Source organism: Aedes aegypti, chromosome 3 (genome assembly GCF_002204515.2).
Source record: "Aedes aegypti strain LVP_AGWG chromosome 3, AaegL5.0 Primary Assembly, whole genome shotgun sequence".
In the NCBI taxonomy this organism is placed as follows: domain Eukaryota; kingdom Metazoa; phylum Arthropoda; class Insecta; order Diptera; family Culicidae; genus Aedes; species Aedes aegypti.
Window position 1 is genome coordinate 154,318,436 of NC_035109.1, and position 10,774 is coordinate 154,329,209.

The following is a 10,774-nucleotide window of genomic DNA, read 5'->3' on the forward strand; positions in this document are numbered from 1 at the left end:
TCTCTAAAGTCACTTCTTTTCTTAACTCCTGTTGTAGCTCCAGAGTTCCATTAATTTTCGACCAACTTGAGGCAAACCGATTCAACTATGTATTAGTTACTAGAATATGGTTCTATACTCAGCAGATTAATCCAAAATTTAACTAACTTAATAGTAAAACAAGTGATAAACAAACAATTTACATATGAAAACAAAAAAAAAGATACCGATTTAACTTATTTTACTGAACAAACATTGTTTGTTCAAGTATTTTTCTAACCTTTTTTCTGAAGAAATAGTCGATCAAAGTCGTGGGAAAAAGAGGGTTAATCTGCTTGCAGTGAATCTTAGATAACATTCTAGAGGCTGCAGAGAAACCTTCTGATATGATTATTCGACTATTTCTGCAGAGATTCCTTCTGGAATACTTTCAGGAACTCCATCAGGGATGCCACCAGTAATATTTCAATGAATGCTTAGAGGCATTTCTATAGAATTTGCTCCAGAAAATCCTGGAGCATTCCAACGCCTACTTTCAGTAATTTTCACAGAGATTATTCTGAAAAAAAAAATCATTGTTTCCTCCAGATGTTTTTCTACTGATTCTTTCACCAATTTATTCACGTTTTACTTCTAGTCCAGGTCCTACAGAAGTTCTTCCACACAGGATCATTCCATAGTTTTCGAAAAATATCTTAACGACATTTTTCCAAGAAACTACAATATTTCACACGACTTTTTTAATTTAATCCAGACATTTCTATAATAACTCTCCGGAGTTGCTTAAAAATTATTTAAGACATTTGTGCTTATTCTGCACGGCGAGTGAGTCGAGGTGAGTCGCTTTCACCGCGAGTGACGTGAGACGGCTAATTTTAGTCACATGGGAGCGAGTCGACAATTATCACCTCATTCGACTCGTCTCATCTCACACGTCGCGCAGAATAAACCCAATTATTTGATGAAAATAATTATAAACTTTTCCATTCTTTGATAAATTCAACCTGTGATTCCTTATTATTTTCTTCTAAAAATGTCTCCAGCATTTTATCAAAGCATTATTGCTGCGGTTCAAGCACTCCACTAATAATGTTTCGAATGCAATTTCTAAAAGTCTATGGATTCTTCAAAACTCCAGCAATTATTGCAGTTATTGCTCCGATCATTTTTCGATAAATTTCTACAGGGATCCTGTCCGAATTTCTTCAAAATGCCTTGTAGGACATTATTTCATTAAGGCATACACTGGGATTTTCTTTTAAAATATTCTCGCGGATTTTTCAAAATTTTCTGCAAACAAGTCTGAAAAATTTTCTTGGCATTTTCCTGGAGACATTCCTGGATAAATAACTGAAAAAAAAATCTTCGAAGACTTCCTGGGGGTTATAAAAAAATGAATAAATCCTAGGAAAATCAATGGATAATTTTCTGAAGAACTTGGGACTTTCTTGAAAAATGTCTGATTCGATCTGTGGAGGGATTCCTGATGGAATCTTCGAAGCAATTATGATGATCTTTTGGGCTAAAACCATGGTGTATTAAGAAAACCAGCCGTGGTAGATACCGGAGTGAAGTTTTAATGAAAAAGTGCGTTATTTTTTAAATCCAGATTGAATTCTTGAAAGTATCCAAACATTTCTTGTAATAATTACATAAAAAGTTCATAAAAATCATAAACAAACTCCTGAAGAGGTCTTTGGAGTAATATGTGGAAGAAATTTACAGTAAAACGAGCAGTAATACTTGTCGTAATGTCACGAGAAATTAAAAAAATGTCTTAGTGAAATGTATGTTCAAATGAGGAATCAAACTCGTGGTTCATGTTATTTTTTCAGGCAATGGTCAAGACTATCAGTTCCTACAAGCCCTGATTTCCGTAAGATATCAACTAGGAAAAAATAAAAAAACAGCCCTCCAGAGACATATTCTGCTGTGAATCGCAAGTCAGTCCCATCTATATTTTCGTCAAAATTGAGTTGATATCAGTTTCAACATATTATCCAATGATCTTTCATATGCGCTAGCGAGAAAATACTTTTTGTTCGATGAAATTAAAAAAATACCAAGTCAAATTGTCCCATTATTTTTCGAAAATTTATATAGAAAACGAGTTTGAAAACTTCACATCCCATTTTCTCTATGATTACTTTTTACATGTGGGACTGGCTTGCAATTTACGGCAGTATTCTGGGTACGTCGCTGGATGTCCATAAATCTGAATCCCATTTTAAGGGAAAAGTTATTTTATAGTTTAGATCAAATAGAATATTTTTTAAATGATTTTGATGATTTCAGATCATTTTATAAACATTCTTATTGTTTGTGAAAATTAATCAAAAATCACCAAATTTCTCTATTTGTTTTCGTATGTTGTATATACATTCACAAATATTTTTAAAATACTTTAAGTGTTTCGAAGCCAAACTTCCTATGTTTTAAAATAAATTTTTAAGGCCCAAACGCAATGATAGCGGAACGGCAACGGAAAGCGGAACCGGTTCGCCAGCATGAATTACACCATCTCGACTGAGCTGTCAACGAACTAAAGTGAATCAACACTGAGTCGACATACATGTCATAGTTCGTGCTGGCGAACCGGTTCCGCTTTCCGTTGCCGTTCCGCTATCATTGCGTTAGGGCCTTTAGTCACCTAAATTAATCATTCGTCATATATGTATATTTTTAAGAGCATTTCTTAAACCTGGAATTATTTTTTTTATCTGGGAAAACCTGGAAATATCAGAAAATTTATTTTCTGTAAATGGAATTATTTTTTTTATCTGGGAAAACCTGGAAATATCAGGAAATTTATTTTCTGTAAATGAGTAGACACCCTGTAATTACTCTTAGCTAATAGAACGGAGAGGTTTAAACCCCATCCTAATCTAAACGCATAATAAAGACTAAGCGGTACCAGTAACTGCTAAATGCCAATCAAACCAGTAATCCAACAAGCAACACGTTGAGTGTGATAAGATCCTAGCATTCGAAGGTCACCAACATGCTAAAAGCTTACCACAATAAAACCTGAGGTTTGCTTTACTAGATTTGATAGACCCCCACAACAATTACTTTAAAACTTTATCGAGTTTCATTAGATCAGTGGTCATAAAAGTGCGGCCCGCGAACGAATTTTGAATATCAATGTGAAGTGGATCTCGTGTTGTAATTTCTTGATGACAAGGTTTGTCATATTCTGATCAAGTGGTATTTTTTATCATTGAAACCATAATATCATTTTTATCATTGAAACCGTAATATTGTTTTAGATCTAAATTTGTTAACCTTCATTGATCCCTAACTTAACAAAAAGTTTCAAATTGTGACTTGGGGTCGTTTTCGATCTGAAAGTTCAAACATCTCGCAAAAATCTTGTTGAGCTTAAATGAAAGGAACACATGTCTTATTTCAGAAATCTCCCAGAGATCCGGATTTGATCACTGACCCCACCGGGAACCTCCTACATCTGAACAAAGTTCCTTTAGAGACCCTTACTTTGACAACCTGTAGTTTCGTAACTAAACAAGTAATCTGAACTGTCCTCATATTCTGAATAGGTATTCACGTGGATCATTTAGTTATTCATACCCGGTTCCGGAGACCCGGAACATTTGAGAAGTATGTTTCCATCGCAGTTTTGTATACCTATGTAATTCACATCGGTACTATTCGGTTGATGGCTATTTTAACATAAAAAATTGTCTGTAATAAGAAACCGGCGCATATCCCCTGAAAAATTTGGTCCAATATCGTCCATGCGGAACCGGTTCACGGAGTCCTAGGAGGTGACCAATCTGGACAATTCGATGAAATTACTCAGATTTATGCCCCAAAATCAAATGAATTGTGTCCAATTCCTTACGATATTTTATGTTTGGTTGTATTTTGCTAACAGAATAAATGGATTCTTATTCTAGTCTTTTTGAAGCACCGGGAAACCCATAATATGGGACCACTAAGTTTTGGCACCAAAAGTAGGCATGCGACGGCTCAATCTTCATGATTTTGAATCCCTGTGATTCTGCTAGTTCAATTACAGATACATAACCACTTTGGTACTTCTGGACCACCGACATAACCCAGAAATGACCACCGGAGATACCCGTATTGTGGGACATTTCAATTTTTGTACCAAGACTAGGCATGCGACGGCTTATTATTCATGATTTTGAATACATGTGACTCTTCTAGTTCAATTATAGACGAATGAGCACTTTCGCTCTTCGAGACTACCGAAATAACCCAGGAATGGCCACCGGAGATACCCGTATTGTGGGACATTTCAGTTTTTGTACCAACACTAGACATGCGACGGCTCAATTTTCCTGGTTTTCTGGGCACGTGACCCATCTCATACAATAATTAATGGATGGCCAGTCTGGTCCTTTGCTGTCACTGAAAAAACCAGGAATGACCACCGAAGAAACCCGTATCGTGGGGTACATTAGTTTTTGTACCATAACAAGACATTCGACGGCTCAATCTCCCTGGTATTTCGGGCATCTGACTTTTCTCACACAATAATAAGTAAACGATCACTCAGGTCCTCAGATTTCAGATTGGCCGACGGCGTTGCAGAATCGTTACCCGTTCTGTGGCGTAGTTGATTACGGCGCCCAGTCTAACGTATTGGAGGTCGTGGAATCGAAGCCCACCAGAACGATTTCATTATTTTGCACAATTTTACACGTCAATTTGTCCAAATTGACTAGTCACAGTATTCAAAATCTTGAAGATTGAGCCGTCACATGCCTACTTTTGGTGCTAAAACTTAGTAGTCCCACAATATGGATTTGCCGGTGGCCATTCCGGTGCCCCAAAAGGACCAGAATAATCATCCATTTATCCTGTTGGCAAAATACTTCCAAACATAAAATATCGTAAGGAATTGGAAACAAATTATTTGGTTTTGGGGCACAAATCCGAGTAATTTCATCGAATTGTCCAGGTTGGCCACCTTCCGGGGCTCCCCTGAACCAGTTCCGCATGGACCGAATTTTTCAGGGGATATGCGCCAGTAATCGGTTCCTTATCACAGAGAAATTTTATATCAAAATATCCATCAACCGAATAGTACCGATGTGAATCAAATATACAAAACTGCGATGGAAACTTACTTTTTGGATGTTCCGGGTCTCCGGAACCGGGTATGAATAACTAAATCTCTATTATCAGTACACGTGAATACCTATTCAACAATATGAGGACGGTTCAGATTACTTGTTTAGTTACGAAAGTACAGGTTGTCAAAGTAAGGGTAAGGGTCTCTAAAGCGACTTTTTTTTCAAATGGAGTAGGTTCCCGGTGGCCACAGTGGCCAAATCCGGATCTCCGTGAGGGTTTCTGAAACTAGACATGTGTGCCCTTCATTTAAGCCAAATAACTAAGTTCGGTCAACACACTGATTTTTGCGAGCTGTTTAAATTTTCGGGTCGAAAACGACCCTAAGTGACAATTTGTAACTTTTTTTTTATGGAAGCTCCCCTAGGGGTCATTCAAAACTTTTCTTTCCACAAAAACAAAATTTCCCACAAAACAACAATTAAAAGTAACATTGATTTGAATTTCGAAATGGATCGAAAAAGACCCAAGGTCCTTACTAAGGTTAAAGAAAATCCTTCAAAACCTCTATAATGAACCTTTGAGGATTTTTTTTTGTAAGAACTGTAGAAATCTTTGGAGGATCTGCTAAAGTAACTACCGCGGGTATGGGTGAAAGAATTAATGGAAAAATCTCGGGTATGGTATCTGTGAAAATTTTAAAAACTATTATGGTGGAAATAACCGGGGGACAAATGACCTGCTGCAAAGCAAAGCCTTGCTGGAGGTATCTGAGTTCAATTCCAGGACGGTCCTAGATATTTTACAAAGAAAGCTCTTAGTAAACTTTTGCGTCCCTGAACCAAATCCATTTCATTTACACGCCGAGTCACTTCCCTCGAGTCGAGAGGAGAATTACCTCGATATACGAGACCGATAATTACCACCTCACGCCATTCGTAGAATAAGCCCAAATATGTCGCATAATAGGGTTGGCAATCATCTGATTGATGTTTTTTTCAAGGGTCCTGGCTTCAGAACATCCCGGAGTACATGTAAATGACCATATGTTGCAAGAAATTGATGTGCCGAATGGCATGGTTTGCAATCATCGGAATGATGTCCTTTTCCAGGGTTCCGGTATCGGCTCTAGGATATTCCGGAAGTACTTGTAGATGGACCTATGTTACATACAATTACTCAATATATTATACTTCTGTTGTAAAATCTTGAAGATTGATGTATCGTATGATATGATCGTATGGACTCCAATTGCTGCCCCAGGAACCGGTTCTAGGGAATCCGGAACTGGCCAGAATAGTTCCAAAAAAGTTGAAAGAGTTTGAATATATTATTGGTTTGTGATTCAGTTACAAAACACTGTATTTTTGTTTGATCAGCTAACACTGAGCTGAGACGCAGGCTCTATCCCAGTGGGTACGTTAATTCCAAGAAGAAGTTGCGTTGAACAGGGTGTCTACTACCTAGAAAAACTTGGAATTATCAGGGAATTTCATTCAACTTTGAAAAACCTTGGTGGTAGTTGGTCCCTAGTGATTTATCCTACCTCCGTTCTGGTCACGATCTTCAGATTATCGTGATTCGTCAACATTCGTATTGATAAAGTGGGGGGACATGGTTGAAATGGGGTTTGAAATAAACGAATGTCAGAACAGGTATCCACCGGCGACGCCAAACGGACCAACGTAATGTGGTGTAATTTGGGATTTGTAGATTGAATACTGATATTTTTTGCCAAGCATCAATATGGGTGACTTTCGAGGATAGCGAAACGTAAGAGGGGTTAGGACAAGGTTGTGGATTTACTGGGTAAATCCATCACATTGGGGTTATGACTCTGTGTCTTATCAGGAATAGGGTCTGATTGGTATGGTAGTATGCAATAGAGTTCGGAATTGATAGACAGACTTTGAGGAAAGAAGTTTTGAACGTAAGGCAGCAGCACCTTGGATCTTGGAGAGTTGGGCAGCTGTTCATGCTAGGTTACATTACGTAGAAAGTGGAATCTGTTTTGCCGTGCACAAATTATGGGAAGTATTTGAAAATGTTTTCTTGTTCAGATTGGGTAACGCAAGAGAGGATTTTTAGCTCTGCGTTATATTAGGAGGATATTATAGTGCAGGGTCTACTGATGACTGTGTATTTTAAGGGTGATCGAATGAAAGCTTGTAAGTAAAGTTGCCGTTGAATTTGTGCAGTTCGTAATTGTTTTGAAATGTTTGTCGGACAATAAGAAAATTTTCTAGGGTATTTGTTTGGATGCTAATGCATTATATTGTTAAATCTAATTGTTCGTATCACACGCGAAGCATAGCATAACCCAATGTATAATGAAATTAGATTCAAAGAAAGGATTAATAATTGATCACTTAAACTTTACGCTGCAAGATATTCTTAGTCGTTTTTCTTTTCTTCTGATGTACAGGAATAAATGGTATATTTAGCTAAAATAATGAACAATCATACGCATAGAGCCTACGGGTCATGCAGTTAGGATTGAAATTAAAATAATATTGCGCATTTCTTTCACACCACAGGTTTATCGCAGAAGTTTTTACATGTGCGGAGGCGTTGGTAGAGGTGCGCGATTGCGTCGAGTCGGGTCGGTGTTTTCAGCGGACTCATTTTTCGCAAATCGAAGACTGAGTGCTCTGAGGGCATCAACATGATTCGATGAGGTCCCACACTTTTATTTGCGCTTTTGCACTTGTAAATGTCTTACTAAATAGGAATACTTTGTGTTAGGGAAAGTGCAGGAGAATAAAATATAATTCATTAGAATTTTCTGATAGAGGCAGAGTTCACATGTTACTTAGGTATTTAAAAGCAAATGAGAACCACATTAAATAATAGATAAACACTAATGCTCATATTTTTATATTTTCATTTCATCGCGGTCCTCATTGCTCGAGCGGAGACGACGAAACTCGAGGTGGATAGAATCGACGCAACTACGACACGGAAAAGAAACAGATGAGAAACTATCGATACATTTATTCAACTATAAAAACCACGTTTTAACGTAATGACTTTATTTCTTCTCGTTTCAGCAATCCAACAACCAAACCATCTCTACTATCTTTTCATTTCCTCTTCGTTACATTTATAGTCCGTCTAGCACTGAATCGAATGACGCATTCCGCTTTTTATTAGCGATGTCTTTGCTGTACGTTGAGCATGGTGTCGGAGGTGGTGTGCTGTGTAGAACATCGGATGTTCTACACGGCACGCTACTTCCGGCATTTTGTTTGGCGTGCGGGATAGGCAGTGCTAGTGATGATATGGAGGCCGCTATGCGGTTTAGTGCCAGAGGGACTATATCTATTTAATGTATCTGAAGCTTGTGGGACCGCTTTAATTCCGGCGCCTGCTTGTGGAAGATCCCGGTGTGCTAAACGGTATAGGACATGTTAACGGGGGAGGCTTGGTAGGTCCTCACCCAGCCCGTGTCTAGATGGGCGGATAATTGTCTGCCAGGGTGTGGATTGAGCAATTACAATTACAATTACAATTACAATTTCATTCAACTTTGAAAAACCTTGAATTCTCAGGAAATTTCGGCTACACTCAGGGAAATTATTGTGAAACAGTAATATATGATAGGATATGTGTTTTTTTTGTGACATAAATCTCCTCAACCATATTTTTTTTCAAGACGCTTGTTGACATGCTCAGGCCTTTTAACGACATCTAGTTCTAATAATCTAATCTAATCAGCATAAAACATGTTTAGACAAGGAATCAGAACATAAGATTGCTAAATTGGCAAGTACAGTTACAGTTATGTGTCGTTCATGAGCAGTTGATAAGTTCAAAACATAAAAAATACAAATTGTTTTTTCGTAGGAAAAAGGCAAAAATTACAACAGGCAAGAAAAATAGTACATTTCTCAGGTAAGCATTTTTTAAAGAGTCTTGGTCACTCGTGCCTATTCTGCGCGGCGTGTGAGGTGACACGAATCGAATGAGGTGACAATTGTCGACTCGCTCCCATTTGATTTACATTGGTCGTCTCACGTCACTCGCGGTGAGAGCGACTCGTCTCGACTCACACGCCGCGCAGAATAAGCACAACTATTTCAATGCAAGCCTCTTTTTTTGGTTATGGTCTCTAAAACCTCTTTTTTAATAAAAAACATATTTTCAAAATCACTTTTTTATTCTGCTTGCAGAGAATCCTGGTGCAAAATTCTTTTGGCTCCAGAGAAACTTATCAAACCTATTAGGCGACTATTCCACAAGTTCTTAAGTATATTTTTCTCAGATCTCGAGGAATGCTTCAGGAATTCTACTAATTTCTACAATGATTTCTTCTTGAATACTTTCAGAAATTTCTTCAGGGATGCTCCCTGCGATTTTTCAATGGATGCGTAGAGGAATTTCTTCAGGATTTGGTCCAAAAATCCTAGAGCACTCTAACGCTTCCGCAAAAGTTGATTCCAGAGTTTTCAGAAAAAATCGTTTCGACATTTTTCCACGAAATCCTACAATAATTCCTAAGGTGATTTCTTCATTTATTCCAAGCATTTTCATAAGGATTTTTTTTAAATATTCGTCCTCGATTACTTTCAAGAATTATTCCAAAAATCCTTCAGGCATTATTCGATGATATCGATTATAAACTTTTCAAAGAATTCCTCGATAAATTTGATTCAAGGATTCCTCATTAAGTTCCTCCAGAATTTTTTCTTGGAATGTCTCCAGCATATCATCAAAATATTGTTGCTGCGGTTCAAACATTTCTTTAAAAAAAATTTCTAAGCCCAATCTCTATGGATTCTTTATAACTTTAGTCAAAGTTCAGGGATTCGGTCCGATTTTCCACAATTATTTTCTTCAAAACGTTTCGTATGGGATTTACTATGGGAAATCCTACTTTTGCAAACAAAAATTGCCAGAGGTCGCCCATTGTTCTCTATAAAAATTCTGAACACAGATCTCGATAGGTATTTTTACGATGGAAAACATTGTCGAAGACCGAAAAGCAATCCGATGCTCGTGAAAAAAAAATTTTAAGCATAGACTATTCGGAAATTTTGCCCAATTTTCTTATTATTGTTATTCCTTTACGTGTTAACCAACATAGCCTACCAAAAGGTTTTCATTGAATAACTTTTTTTCACAAGTTTCGGATCTTCGACAATATTCTTCATCGTAAAAGTACCTATCGAGGTCCGTGTTTTGGCGCTAAAATATAGTTTCACCGATCAAACTGAAATTTTGCACAGTTGTTATGGGACTTAAATGCAATCCAAAAAGTGGACTGGAGCGAGAAGCTAAATTTCGTCCCACACTAGTACCCATACATCTGAATCCCATTTTAAGGGAAACGATCTTTTTTTCTTAAGATCGGATCGACTATATGTTACATATCTGACTGATGACTAAAAGCCATTTCAGATCATTTGATAACATTCTTAATTTTCGTGGCACAAAACAAAAATCACCAATTTTTTTCTAGATATTTCTTCTAGATATATTCATTTTTGAAGATACCTTTAATTTGAAAGAAAAAAGTTTTTAGTCATAATTAATTAACTATTCGTTTATTTTGGGAAATTTCTTTAATCTAGAATTACTTTATAAATTCCTTTAATCATTCTTAAAAAAATCTCTGGAGGAATTTATTGACAAATTTATAGGAAACTTTGTGAGACATTTATGTAGGGATGCCTGGAGGAGTTCCTGAAAGTATTCCAGAAGATCTCTCATTAAAAGAATTTTCGTAACTTTT

At 37.1% G+C, this 10,774-nt stretch overlaps 1 protein-coding gene across 5 annotated transcripts in view; it reads left to right on the plus strand.

Moving 5' to 3' along the window:
* LOC5564176 (SH2B adapter protein 2) overlaps positions 1-10,774 on the plus strand; it is a 120,431-nt gene that overhangs the window by 90,340 nt on the left and 19,317 nt on the right. The gene's annotated exons all lie outside the window — the stretch shown is intronic.